The 13,092-nt window shown below is 41.1% G+C and overlaps 1 protein-coding gene across 47 annotated transcripts in view; it reads left to right on the top strand.

The window, feature by feature from the left end:
* The window catches only part of LOC119481487 (receptor-type tyrosine-protein phosphatase delta-like), a 399,777-nt gene that overhangs the window by 224,411 nt on the left and 162,274 nt on the right, over positions 1-13,092 (top strand). The gene's annotated exons all lie outside the window — the stretch shown is intronic.

Raw genomic sequence — 13,092 nt, forward strand, 5'->3', positions numbered from 1 at the left:
AATCCTAACCAAGTTGTTTCCTGTGAAGATTATTTTGAAAAGACTGGAGCGGAAATTGACATGTTGCTGGACATTCGTAGGAAAACGCACAAAAAATGAGGAATAACCTTTCGTAAGATATCATACGAACCGTTGCATGAGAATACATTGCCAGGTTATATAAATTCAGAGTCTTACTCTGAGGGTACCAACTGGTTACGTGGTACAGTAAGACGAAGCATGGTGGAGCTGGATTTTCCCCTATCATATGTTCTGAAAACTGTTCAGTAAGTGGAATTTCGAGGCTGGTTTATGTGTAAAACAGACCTCTGAATACTTCCATCTGAATTTGTCTTTTCCCCGAGTGAGGTTATTTAAAAACCAAAGACTTGTGGTCATGTTTGTGGGCACGTTTGTGTTTCCAATTAAGTGTGATTTGTCTCCGGAAAGTTTCCAGCTTTTAATTAACTTGATAACATTAACTTATTTTACAGACGCAACCACATGTTTGCTTTTTTCCCCCTTTTTGATGAAATATATGGAAATGAAAAAAAATGATATATGTATGGTTAAGTTAATGTATTTCAGAACTTCAATATATATACACAGTACTACCTGGAAAATTAGCCCAGACTGAAAAAAGCAAAGCCGCAGTCCATCTTGAGAAAACATTAAAGTTGAACTATAAATAGAGTCTTTTCTCCTGCAGGGACTGAAGATTGAGCATTGTTGAAAACACCGGAGGAGCATATGCTGAGGCACAGCTTGTTGCGGCCTCAGATGTTCCTTAACAGTTGATTTCCTCAAGTTGCATTTCCTTTTTCACCACGTTATTGTGCTAATTATCTTTCGCCACGTTCCACATGGGTGGTTCACGGCGCTGTCCGCACAAACTCCTGTTTTTTTTCTAACCCCAGAAGCACCCAACACAGGGGCCCGCTGAATATCAGCCCAGCTGTGTGACACATTTGTTCCTCAACACTATTGACTGTTTTGAAATGCGTATGAGAGCTGATGGAGCATTTTCTTGCTCCTCGCTTTTGCAGCCAAATAAGATTTGTGCAGAGCAAATTTCCTGCGGAGTCGCTCTCACAGCGTTGATATTCAGGTAAATTCATATATAGAAAGAAATCATTGTTTATATTGCCTGCTTAGGGTGATTTGTATTCTACTGTATGTACTCCACCTCCTACCATGCTGGAAGGCTCAGAAAGTATGAACCAAGTACTTTTATTATTCACCAAGTGCCACTAGTAATTGCCATAGACAACAGCACACACTGACATGGAGGCAGAGCAGTCAAAAAGAAGTGTGCCATTGTATTGCTTGTCACGCAAAATTTTCCAGCTATACGTTTTTCACATTTCCCTCACACACTCAATTGTGCCGCCTTGAACCTCTGCTGTCTGCCGTGATGTAAAATGGGTCTGTACTCTGTGTGTGCACACCTGTGTTCCAATGTTACAGTTAGAATCTGAACCGTTATTCATGTTCTGCTAGGAGTAACTACTGCGGTTTGACCTGACTGTAAAATCTCCTGACTTCAGCATACCAGATATGATCTTGACTGAAATGCCAGCATTGAAATTCAGACTAAATCTGTCACTCTGTAATGTTTCTGATCATTTCTTTTTTGGCTCTTACAAGCAGGATGACAAAAAAAAAAAAGAAATCAGCCTTGTGGGTGTTTTTTTTTTCCTGTAAAAAAAAGAAGTTAAAAAAATAAATGAGCCAATGCATATTTCCCGTTCTTTTTAAGAGAAAGGAAAGTGCTGGCTGTTCTATAATTTCAGACTTGCCTACCGAGGTCAGGGGTTCCATGCTTGAATGCCCACATTTGCATCTTTGCTCTGGCCCAGCGAGGAAGAATGAGCTGTTGCATCTCCTCTGATGTGCAAAAGTGAGAATGTACAACAGCATTCACTGAACTACATGCGCTCCACTGATCTCAGCGTGAAACTATTTCACCACAGCGGGGTATGCCGTCTCTCACAAAAACTATACAAATGCAAAACCGCATGAAAACGGGGCCAAGCTTTCATTGGAGTGCACGGACAAAATGCATCGAGACACAATAAGCAAAATAGTTGTGCAAAAAAAAAAATATATAAAATGCTGCCTAATTCTATTTATATGTATTTTGAATAAACGGCACATGGTTGGCATTGCATACATATTTTTGCTGTGTGGCAGATATCTGGTCACATTATCGCCTCTGTTTTTCATTCCCCAATTATCATGCAGGATCATAACAGCAACAGTAACCAAAGGCATTTGCGCTGCCTGGGCTATATGACCCTTGTTTGTCATTCCCAAGCTACTATGCTCACGATCCATGCAGGCAAGGTGAAACCTGCATCCATTCCTCATATTTACATATGAACTAATGATTCCCCTGTGGGCAGACTGTGGCCTTCCAAATATTCTACGTGGTGCGACTGGGGTGATGTATAGTAACTGAGGCAACTGAGGCTGGTGACTAACCCAATATGATACATGGTTTCACAGCCTAATTGCAGCTCCCAGCTGAATAGGCCATAAGCCAACAGAGACCTACTGACCTTGGTGGAAGTAAAAAAGGGCCCCACGTCTCTACATGACCCATTTTGTCACTGAAAAAATCTCTGCGAGGCATTAAACTACTCTGAAAGGCTATTGTGAATGGCCGTGTTTGACAACAGTTGCCACATGGGCAGGGATGTCAGGAAAGCTGCTTGCATATTGCATTGAGAAAGAAGTTAACATCTGCCACATACCCTGGAGAGAGTACAGTGAAGTTATACAGTAAGTGGTGCTTTACCTATATGGCAATATTTCTAAGGATAGGGAATTTAGACAGCATCAAACAGCCTTTATTTATGTGGCAGAGGCCTCCCATACCAACTGTTCAGGTCCAGGATGCAACATTAAACAAACCACACGTCTGTTTGCATAACTTAACCAATACTGGTACATACCGCCGTGTCCAACTATATTAGACACACCTGGAGGAAATCTGCTCTGGTGGTGGTATGCCACACAAAGATATTGATGAGAAATAATATGCCATCTTTCAAAGGAGGCAGATGCTGCCCTCTTTGTTCTCCATCACCCGTCTTCCTACCCCGTCGAAGCTAACAGCTGTTCTTTTGCTGTGCACTCCAACAGCCGAGTAAAGGCAGGAAACAGATAATTGAAAATGTCGATCTCATTAATTATCACGGCGAGGCAACTTTCATTGGGAGATAAATGGCTCATTCTTTTAGTCTCAGACCTGAGTGCTTACAAAGCAAAATCATATTCCGTGGCAAAACCTTTTTGCCGATACCTAGTGATCTCTAAAGCTTAAAGCTGCATTCAATGTTTGTATTGACAATGGATCATGTGTAATGTGAGAGGGGTTGCTTGTAGTGGCAAACCCACAGAAAATGATGTGCTCAGCTCTACAAAGCTTTATAGCATCTTTCAGTTAACTGTGTTGATTTTACAGCCCGCAATTTCACACTTTTCGTTCACTCTCACTGCTCTTATAGTGTTGTTTTCTGCAAAAAAAGGTCCAATAAATCCACTGTACGCTACTTGTCCAGCACCAGACAGAACTAAGTTAGCAACTAGCCAGATAAAAAAGATGAACACGCAAACCGGACTAGTTGGAAAATTTAAACATTGTATCATCCTCACATTGGTTTGATCCAGGAAGCGGACCTTTAGGTGTGAAGCCACCCTGAGAGCCAAATTTTCCCTTTAGGAGTTGGTGGAAACCAAAACAGAGCTAAAAGAAGATTGAATAGGCCAGAAACATGACTCCAAATGAATGATAATGTATCTTTTGGATGAACAATAGGCAATTGTTTGCTAATGTGATAATCTAAGGCAGTATTGCAGGTTTAACTAAAGTTTAGGGTCACAAAACAAGGGAATATATTGGTTGCTACTATCATATAGACCAACACTCACATTTACACTTCCACACAAACCCAAGGGAAAATATGCAAACTCTTCAGAAAGCGAACAAGCCATCGACATTCGTGCTGCAAGGCAATGGTGCTGTCCATTGAGCCACAATGCCATTCTCACTCTACATTATGTTGCACTGCATTGATCATTTGCCATAGTGGCATAAAAGAACACAAATTAACATACACCGGTATTCCTATAGTTTAGCTGCACTATATGAGAGCGTATTACATCATTTGAAGAACTTCACTTAAAGACAAAAATAAAGTCTTTCAGCTCAAACTTGCAACGTTGCAGACAGAATATACTTTCTTTGCATTGCAATTCCCTGCTGTCAAAACTTTTAAAAAAGTTTTTCAGCAACTCAAACCCACAGTATGAAGCCACTCCTCACAAGAGAGGAAGGACAATTTTATAGAAATGTTGTGACTAAGTGTCGCAGATTATATACTCTTACATGGCAGATTTAAACCACTCTTCCTGGTCCATTTAGAGAGGTGCCAGCCAGTGTTGTAACCTGTAACACATACTACAACTCCTAATTGATTTTACAAGGCAGCTTAGGCTCTAATTGCTGATTTGCCTGGGGAGATTCTTGATCCAAATGGCTTAGCAACTTCTTTTTGTGGTGTGGTGTTAGGAGATTTTCATTCATGGGAGAGAAGATAGGACGGGGATTGAATGAATGCATCAAGAAACAAGTTGTGTGCTGCATTTAGAGTAAAAGGCAGATATGAGCACACTGACATGAGCAAACGGATGCATTTCATGTACCTCGCATTCAGTCCATATCCAATCTGAAAGTTATTTTTTTGAGGGGTGACAGAGCAAATTGTGTTCACATTTGGAGTATGATAACATTTTTGACATTACATTTTTTTCAGATTTGGAGAGCAAGAATTCATTGCAGTTTGGTAAATGATTGCAAAATTGCTTTCAAAGTGTTTCACGATAAAATTTTGCAAACCATTCAAAACAGATCTCTTACTTGGTTCAAGTGTAGAAGAAATTAATTGGATGTGTTTCAACAAGTTTGACACCGAATCCAGGGCAGATGAATAACTGGATAACAATATCAAAAAGATCTAAGTGATAGAACTCGGCGCACTTTGAATTCCAATGCAACTGATTTATTTTCCCTCACTTAATAAGTTGTGCTTTACAAAAGAATACAAACTATATCCCCCCCCGTGTGCTCAAATCTTGTCATCTGTACTGCTTTTGATTTTGAATGAAGCTCCTTTTCAAAACACATCAATGAAATGCCTTAATGGTCATCAGCACAGAGCTCGCAAATGCATCAATCAGCATTAATCAGTGCAGCGGGAAGTCTCATTCAAATTCACATTATTGAGTGACCATTAAGCTAATGCAGTTCTTTTTCAACACAGTGTTATCACTGTGTTGAAGGAATCACATGTTACTGCAGTGGCCAAGGACACTGTAGTCATCTGGCAGCAAACACTGTATCTGCTCCTTGACAATGAGTACAATACTGACTTTGTGAAGCGACGCTTTTGCCATTTTCCCTTTTATGCTCCACAGGGCTTTGTGTAAAGGTCCAGCATTACTGGAATGTAAAGCTTATTTCAGAGTGATATTAAAAACATTTTAATGGTGCAAAAGTCAATGTCTTTTTTTCACTCTGTAGAACAGCTGCAGCCTTTCCAGTTATGTGACATTACGGGAACTCACTTTGAGTTATCTATGAGCAGGATGCAAAAGGAAAGGAGTGGTAAAAAACAAAGTTTGGAGTGTGTCCAATATTGTGTACCATGAATATTTAAAGCTACACCTCATCAGTTATTTTTTAGGGCTCTCAGAGTTAGCACAATAATAACGCATTAACGCAAATTTGTTTTAACGCCACCAATGTATTTAACGCAACTTGCGATTGTTGCGTCATAGCAGGCTCAGTTTTAAAACTGAGTGAAGATACTGGTATCATATGAAACTAGAAAAAACCTAAGAAATCCATTGGTATCAACATGTCATACTAGCTAACTACAGACATGCCCACTTTATGATAATCACATGCAGTTTTGGTCAAGTCCTAGTCAAGTCAGCACACTGACACACTGACAGCTGTTGTTGCCTGTTGGGCTTGATTTTTCTATGTTATGATTTGAGCATATTTTTTATGCTAAATGCAGTACCTGTGAGGGTTTCTGGAAAATATTTGTCATTATTTTGTGTTGGTAATTGATTTCCGATAATAAATATATACATACATTTGCATAAATCAAGCATATTTTCCCACTTCCATGTTGATAAGAGTATTAAATACTTGACAATTCTCACAATACATTTCGAATAGATAAAAAATGTGAGATCAATTTGCCATCAACTATGGACAATAATGCAATCAAATATTTTAATCGATTAACAGCCCTACTATTCTTATATTAAAAATGAATCAAATGACTACATGTAGTGTAAAACTGGGTCACTCGTAGTGATGAACCGACAGAGAATTATGATCAGACTGCAGTTCCCCTCAGTTCTTTGGAGCATTTCAGTGTTTTTCAGCTCATTTTTTTCGGTTTTATGGCCCGAAACGTCACTGTTTTGGTTCACCCTCACCGCTCTCATAATCAGCAGAAGCAGGCAGCTGTTTTCAACATGGAAAGCTCTGATTAACTGACTGTCCTACCCAACACCCAAACAGTATACAGACAGAGTGCGCAACTAGATGGTGAACATACTGGATCATTTAGCAACTGCTTGCTAACACATTTTCCATAACAACTTAATTAGGTGATAATATGCTAATATTGTATTTACAGCCTGTTTTTCTCTCCCCAAGTGGCAAAAACACTTGTACATACTTTTCTCCTGTTAACATGGGGCAAACGTAATGGTGACCTGGTGATTTCCTCTCGGTTGCACATAAAAATAGTTTTGCCCCATTAGTTCTGATTTGTTCTGACATTCTCTTCACTTTTATTAGCTATTGTTTCTCTCGCAGCCATTTTATGTACAGCTCAGGCTCAGAATGAACATTAAGACATTAAGGTTATTTCCCAGCAAATTCAATTTTCATTGTTGTCATCTTTTTTGTTGTTGTTGATTATAGCCCATGCACTTTTTGGGAAAAAAATGTTTCTTTTACAAGATTGTGACAGATAATATTTAATCTCATAATAATGGTATATTATAACATATTGGCTTGTTCAAGCAAAAACATTGAACAAAAGGTCATTTAATTTGCTCTGACGGTTTGCCTTTCAAAACGATGCATATTGTAAGAAGAGCACAAGCATGATTAGTGAGCTTTTAATAAATATCTACTTAAGATGCATCCACTTATCTTCAACCAAGGTTGTACATTCCTGCTATATAACTGTGAAGACATCAGGTTGAATTTGAAAAAGTATACATTATCATAATAATATGATACGGATGTAATAATGTGCCGCTGAGACCTTAAACACAACTCCAAATATATTCACCACATCACAGGACCAGAAAACCATGAATTGAATTTTTTAAGCACAAAGGTCCATCGTTAAATCTCCGAGGTGCAGCATGTCTCTGATCGGATCACACATTCTGTGTTGTTTTGGCCCTCATTTCCAAATCCGCTCCTCAAAACACCCGAGAACTAAACAGTATGGGAATATGATGGGAGTAATCTGACAGAATATATGCAGTTTCATAAGACCAGCCAGGCAGAAAATAGATTTGGGGGTTGTGATTTGGGGGAGTTAGGATGGGAGTGGCGAGGGTTACAGTGAAATAACGTGTCACTCACTCACAGTGCAGACTGCTGCCTTTGCAACCGGGGCTGAAGCATGACCTACAGCCTCTTTCATGTGATAGAACCTGAACATTTGTACCTTTGGCTGCTTTAAAAGCTCTTATAGAAAAGCAACAAGAAAAGGAGACTTTCTGGGAAAAGAGATCCATTTTCACATCATTTATTTTGTCCGTAGTGCTGTGACATAGCTCAGTATTTCTGTATGTGCTCTGACAGAAGTGCAAGGTAATTATTGAAACATATGGATGGCTGAGCCCTCTCTTAACCCTCTCACTAATGATGCTTGGCTATTACAGAAGGGCACGGGAAGGACACTTCTACCATTAACTGATATATCCCACCAGAGATCCATGACTTATCTTACACTTGTTGGCTAAAGAGGAGCTGTTAGAGAGAAGTGGAGAAAGGAAGTCTGAAACATGTGACCTCATTCATGATGTATTCCTTAAAACACAAAAGGGACCATGATCCACATGCTGCAAAATACAAAGTAGTTTCAGTGAAAGCATGGAACTGTTCAGAACCTTGACTTCATTTCCATGATAAAATCTTTTCTTTCCCCCCTGCAAAATCTTGCTTTTCAGTATAATTTTCTGCTTCGCTCTCACCAACATGCTGACCAAACAAAAGGTGTTTTATCATCATAATCATTTTGGATGGTGTGGCCTCTTTTCACATCAAATTGACATCCTTAGATTCAAAAGATGGATAGAGCCCTGGTTCATGTTTAAAAAGAAAACTCACATTTTGCCTGCTTTTAAAACATGCTGCACACTGTATTCCACTGCATGTTGTTACCAACAGAGTCAAGTAACCGCTGATGGACCGAGAACATTTTAAAAGGGTTGCTCTCTGAGGCTGATGGTACTCCGGGTTTGCACAGAAAATTACAACAATTGCTTAATCTTTGCTACATCAAAGCTTTTCCATTGGCAGCCAGATTCAATTTAACTCTAGACAACCCACTTCAACTCCATTAACTTTCTTTGCTGAATGGGATCAGGGAAGATGCCTCCCCATAATGCCGGCTCGCTTAGGGCAATTTTTTTCCAGCTTGGAAGCTGCAGCTCTCTCTCATGTTAATGGACCTAACAGTTACCCTCCCCGGTCCATGCAAAACACGCGTACATCCCCCAGGTACATCGCAGTGTGACCCAGCCAACTGGAGCTTTTTATTCATGTGGTCTTGTGGCTACGGGCAAAAAAGTGATGCTGCTACACAATGCACTAAAAGCTTTGGCGGACAGCAAGAGTCCCCAGCACAATGGCTGTAGCCGGTCCAGACGCAGCAGTTGGAAATAGCTTCACTCCTTGCAGCACGATTCAGCTGAAATGGCCTTTTGCTAAATAGAACTCAGCAGCAGCAGCTATTTGGAAGACATATTTGCATTAGATTATTAAAATGCAAAATGGACATGACAGACGTAAGCTCAACTCGAAACACAATTCTAACAAAGTTTATTGTTAGACCACATTTTGTGTTATCGGGTGCCTTGACACAACCTCGCTGTGCTGTTGATTTTATCTTCAGGCAGTGTAGATACAGTAGTGTGCCACAAGTCCAGCTGAGTGGGTGAAACTACGGAAAATAAAGGCCAGCGAGTACATCTGTTCAGTCATTTTAAGTGATTTTTTTTTTTAGTCCACTATTGCCTATGGACCACCTCAACACATTTTCCAACTGGCACATGGCACACATCTTTGATTGGTCCATAACGCCAGAGCGGCTCTTACATCCATCTCCCCCAGTTGCTAATTGAGACAGGAGAAAGGCTTCAGCCATCCCATTCTTTCCCTAAACGACTATGGGACGCTGGAGACCAGATGGTCTGTCTGCGAATGTCACTGGTGGCCAGTTGTTACATTTGACAATGTGGGCCGATCTGGCAAGTATCAGTACAATTTTTTCGCTGCCTTCGAGAAGGAGCAACTGGGAAAATAGCACTTGGATTGATTTCATCCCTCATTCGGCGCACAGCAAATATTTTTGACAAAGACATATGGTGGAGGGAAGTGCACAGCAGCAGGCTGCCCGGCCTCAAGCCTCAGCCGTTTTCACTTGATTGTTTCAGGCAACATGCACATTTAGACAAGCAATGTATGCAGTGTTCGCATGCAGGCAGGCTGGCAGGCAGGCACACACGCTGCTTTAGCTCACACACAGAGGCGAGTGATGAATCTCTGCAGAACCACAAATTTCCCTCCCTTACAGTATTCTCCCCAAAGCGTCACAATGTTTACAAATATAATCCAACACATCGCCTCCTGCTGGTGTTGTTAAATCATGTTCGTCAGCCTACGTGAAGTCAAACTATTTGTCTCCGGACCACAACGCTGCATGCCAGATGTTGGCTGTAACATGTCAGGAAGGAAGTAGCGACGCTGACGCTCGGAGCTCCACCTCGGTCACCCCGTCTCCAGCTGAGCCAATCTTTGAGAAATAGAGTCTTTCACCTTCAGTCTATTTGGAATTGGGAGGGGGGGGGGAACCAACCTGACGTTCAAAGTTGCTTGCTGAAGCAGAGTCCCTGTCTGGGCTTTGGCAGCTGGACTGATAGCCAGCCCTGTGGAATGGCAGCTGTTGAAGGGCTTTTTAAATTGCGCCCAGGTTGATGGGTGGCTGTCAGGAGGGCAATGGACGGAGAATTTCGAGAGAAAAAAAAAAAAAAAAAAAAGGATGGAAGGGCAGGAGGGAGGGGAGCTGGGGGGACAGTGACCCTGACACCAAAGGTGTACAGACGAAGAAATGTCTCAAATCCTGAAAAAAATATCCAAAGTGAAGGTATTGAAAAAGTGATGAACAGGGAGTGGGATGGGGGAGGGCATTGGTGAGGTGAAGCGGGAGGGGGCGACATTAACGTTAGAATAAATGGAGCGCCAAGGCCTGTCATCGCGAGGGTTATTTAGGTCGGCAGCACATCATCACCGTTCATCATGCTTGCAGAGTATGTTTACATACAGCGGGATGATATCACTTTCTTCGCGAGCTTGATTGCCTGTCACAGATACAAATGGAAATGTCAAACGTCTCCTTTCCACAGTGTGTTACAGTAGCCTTCAAATCTCACCATTCTATTAATTACAATAGCTGAGACATGTTTCCACTGGCTTTCGAATGAAATCATTGTGAACGCACAATAGCATTTCGAATCAAGCGAAGTGGAGATACTGTGTTTTGCCATTTACGGCGCAGTGGAGCCCTGTGGGTGTCATATAATGTGACTCTTTCAGCCTCGCTGGCTAATCTCGCCTTGCTGTGGTTGCGCTGCGCAACAGATGGTGTTTTAAGAAGGTCATCATGTCTATTTCCCCAGTTGTTACACATGCTCGTTTCATTATTTGGGGGATATTTAAGGCACAATCTAGAACCTGTCAAAGTGTTGTCAAACTGCAGCTGAATAGACACAGTGCTTGTTAAATCTATTAGACTCTGTGGAGTGTTTAAGATTGAAAGTGTACACTGAGCGGCAAATTATTTTAATAAACTATCCAATTAGTAATGTTAAGTGTACTCTCACAGCTCTGTAGAGTGACTAGCGGTAATGTCTGCCATCCTAACATTTATCATACTATAAAGTGAATACAGTCTTGGGCACCATTACGTGTGACTGTCTATCTATTTTAAGGCACCTTATTGTCTGGTGCTATTCTCAGTTTCTTGCAGGCTCAAGCTGGAATTTATTTTCTGCATCTCCACATACTCTCACAGTATTCAGCATAAAGCAAACACATTGATTTCCTCCTGTTTGTGTCTCTAACCAACTGGCCCTGTGAGGCTCCGATAGCACCAGACTGGCTACATTCACGGCCAATTATTAGCCATAAATCTACAAAGGGCGGTAGGACCTCTGACAGGTGGCTCTCTTATTGCCTGCTGATTGCTGGAGTGTACCTATTAATCATTTTCTGTATTCCCCACCGGTCAAGACACCTTTTTTTAGTGGAGAGCCAGATCAGACACAATGGGGCTACCAATTTCCTCTTTCTGAACTCTTTGTTGTGTTTTGCTCTCTCTCATTTGCTCCTTCTCAAAGGATGCTAACATTATATCCAACTATAAAGCAAGGAATCTCTGTCTGTCTATTCTTCACATATCTTGAGAACTGCTCATCTGATCGACTTCACACTTGGCGGGTGAAATGCTCAAGGGAGTGCCGTGTCGAATGTGGTGCAAGTTGGCCATATGGTGGCACTATAACAATGAATTTTATGTTTAGGGCTTTCACTGTTTAACCATAAGTCTTAGAAACAACATTCTTTTGTCCTGGATTTTGTGGGTCCAGATGAATCTATCCACATACAGTAAGCCACATCCCTTTGCGTCTCAACTGATTTTCCGCCATTTTAAATTGTGTCCAAATCAGATTTTTCGCTACTCATACACATTTTGAGCAATCGTCACAAAATGTGGTACAGGACATTGCTAGACCAAGCTGGAAAAAGTTACTTTTTTTATTTTTGATGTCCCATATGGTTTTGCTATAACTGGCCCTCACAATTTGCTTAAATTGTGTGGACAGGGCTTATACTGTAGTACAAAAAATGACATATCTCCTGATCGCTTTGTGCTATTGTGACCCCAATTGGTGGACAGGTGTAGATATGATGTTTGAGTTACCATGGCAAATTTGGTGCCATTTGGCCAATAGGTGGCGCTGTAGCAACATCTCTATAAAGGAAGGAATCTCTATCTCTCTCTATATATATATGACTGCCCTTCACATATCTAAAGAACCGTTCATCCAATCAACCTCCCACTTGGCGGCTGTAAGCAGCCATACCACGATTCTCGACAATGCCGCAATCAGCACTTCTGGGGGCTAAGCAATCTGCCCATTCCAAATAGGCAGCCGCTCCAAACGGGCAATGCACCTGTTCCTCCAATGCAAGATATAATTGATGCTGACCACATTCCTAATATTCATTCAAAATGGACTTTTTTAAGCTCAAATACATCAGATTTGCAAAATGTCGGTTTCTACACATACCAAGCTGACACAGACCAATATTAAGGTGGTGGAAATTACAACAACGGTTCAAAGACTATTTTATATTTTGAAATGTAAAGGATTTGTCATATAGCAAATGATTGTATGCTTCCATTGCATTCATTGAATCCAGGCACAGCACCCATAAGCCTGTGTCTAGAACAGCTACGCGATTATACGCCAGTGAAATGACAGCGTACTGTACATCAAACTGTAGCCATTTAGTCTCAGTAACTCCATGATATAGCTTGCATATAAACTAGGAATAAATTCCCCTTCAGCATTTTGACAGCAGCTATTCAGATACTTAGCCCTCATACTCTGCAGTCATATTCCTCTGCCAGAATCAATTGCGCTGGCAACCATTGCCGAGCCTGAATTTTATCTCCCAGCTGGAAAAAAAAGGGGGGAAGAAAACAGAGCATGGAG

The sequence above is a fragment of the Sebastes umbrosus genome, chromosome 22 (genome assembly GCF_015220745.1).
Source record: "Sebastes umbrosus isolate fSebUmb1 chromosome 22, fSebUmb1.pri, whole genome shotgun sequence".
NCBI classification, from domain to species: Eukaryota; Metazoa; Chordata; class Actinopteri; order Perciformes; family Sebastidae; genus Sebastes; species Sebastes umbrosus.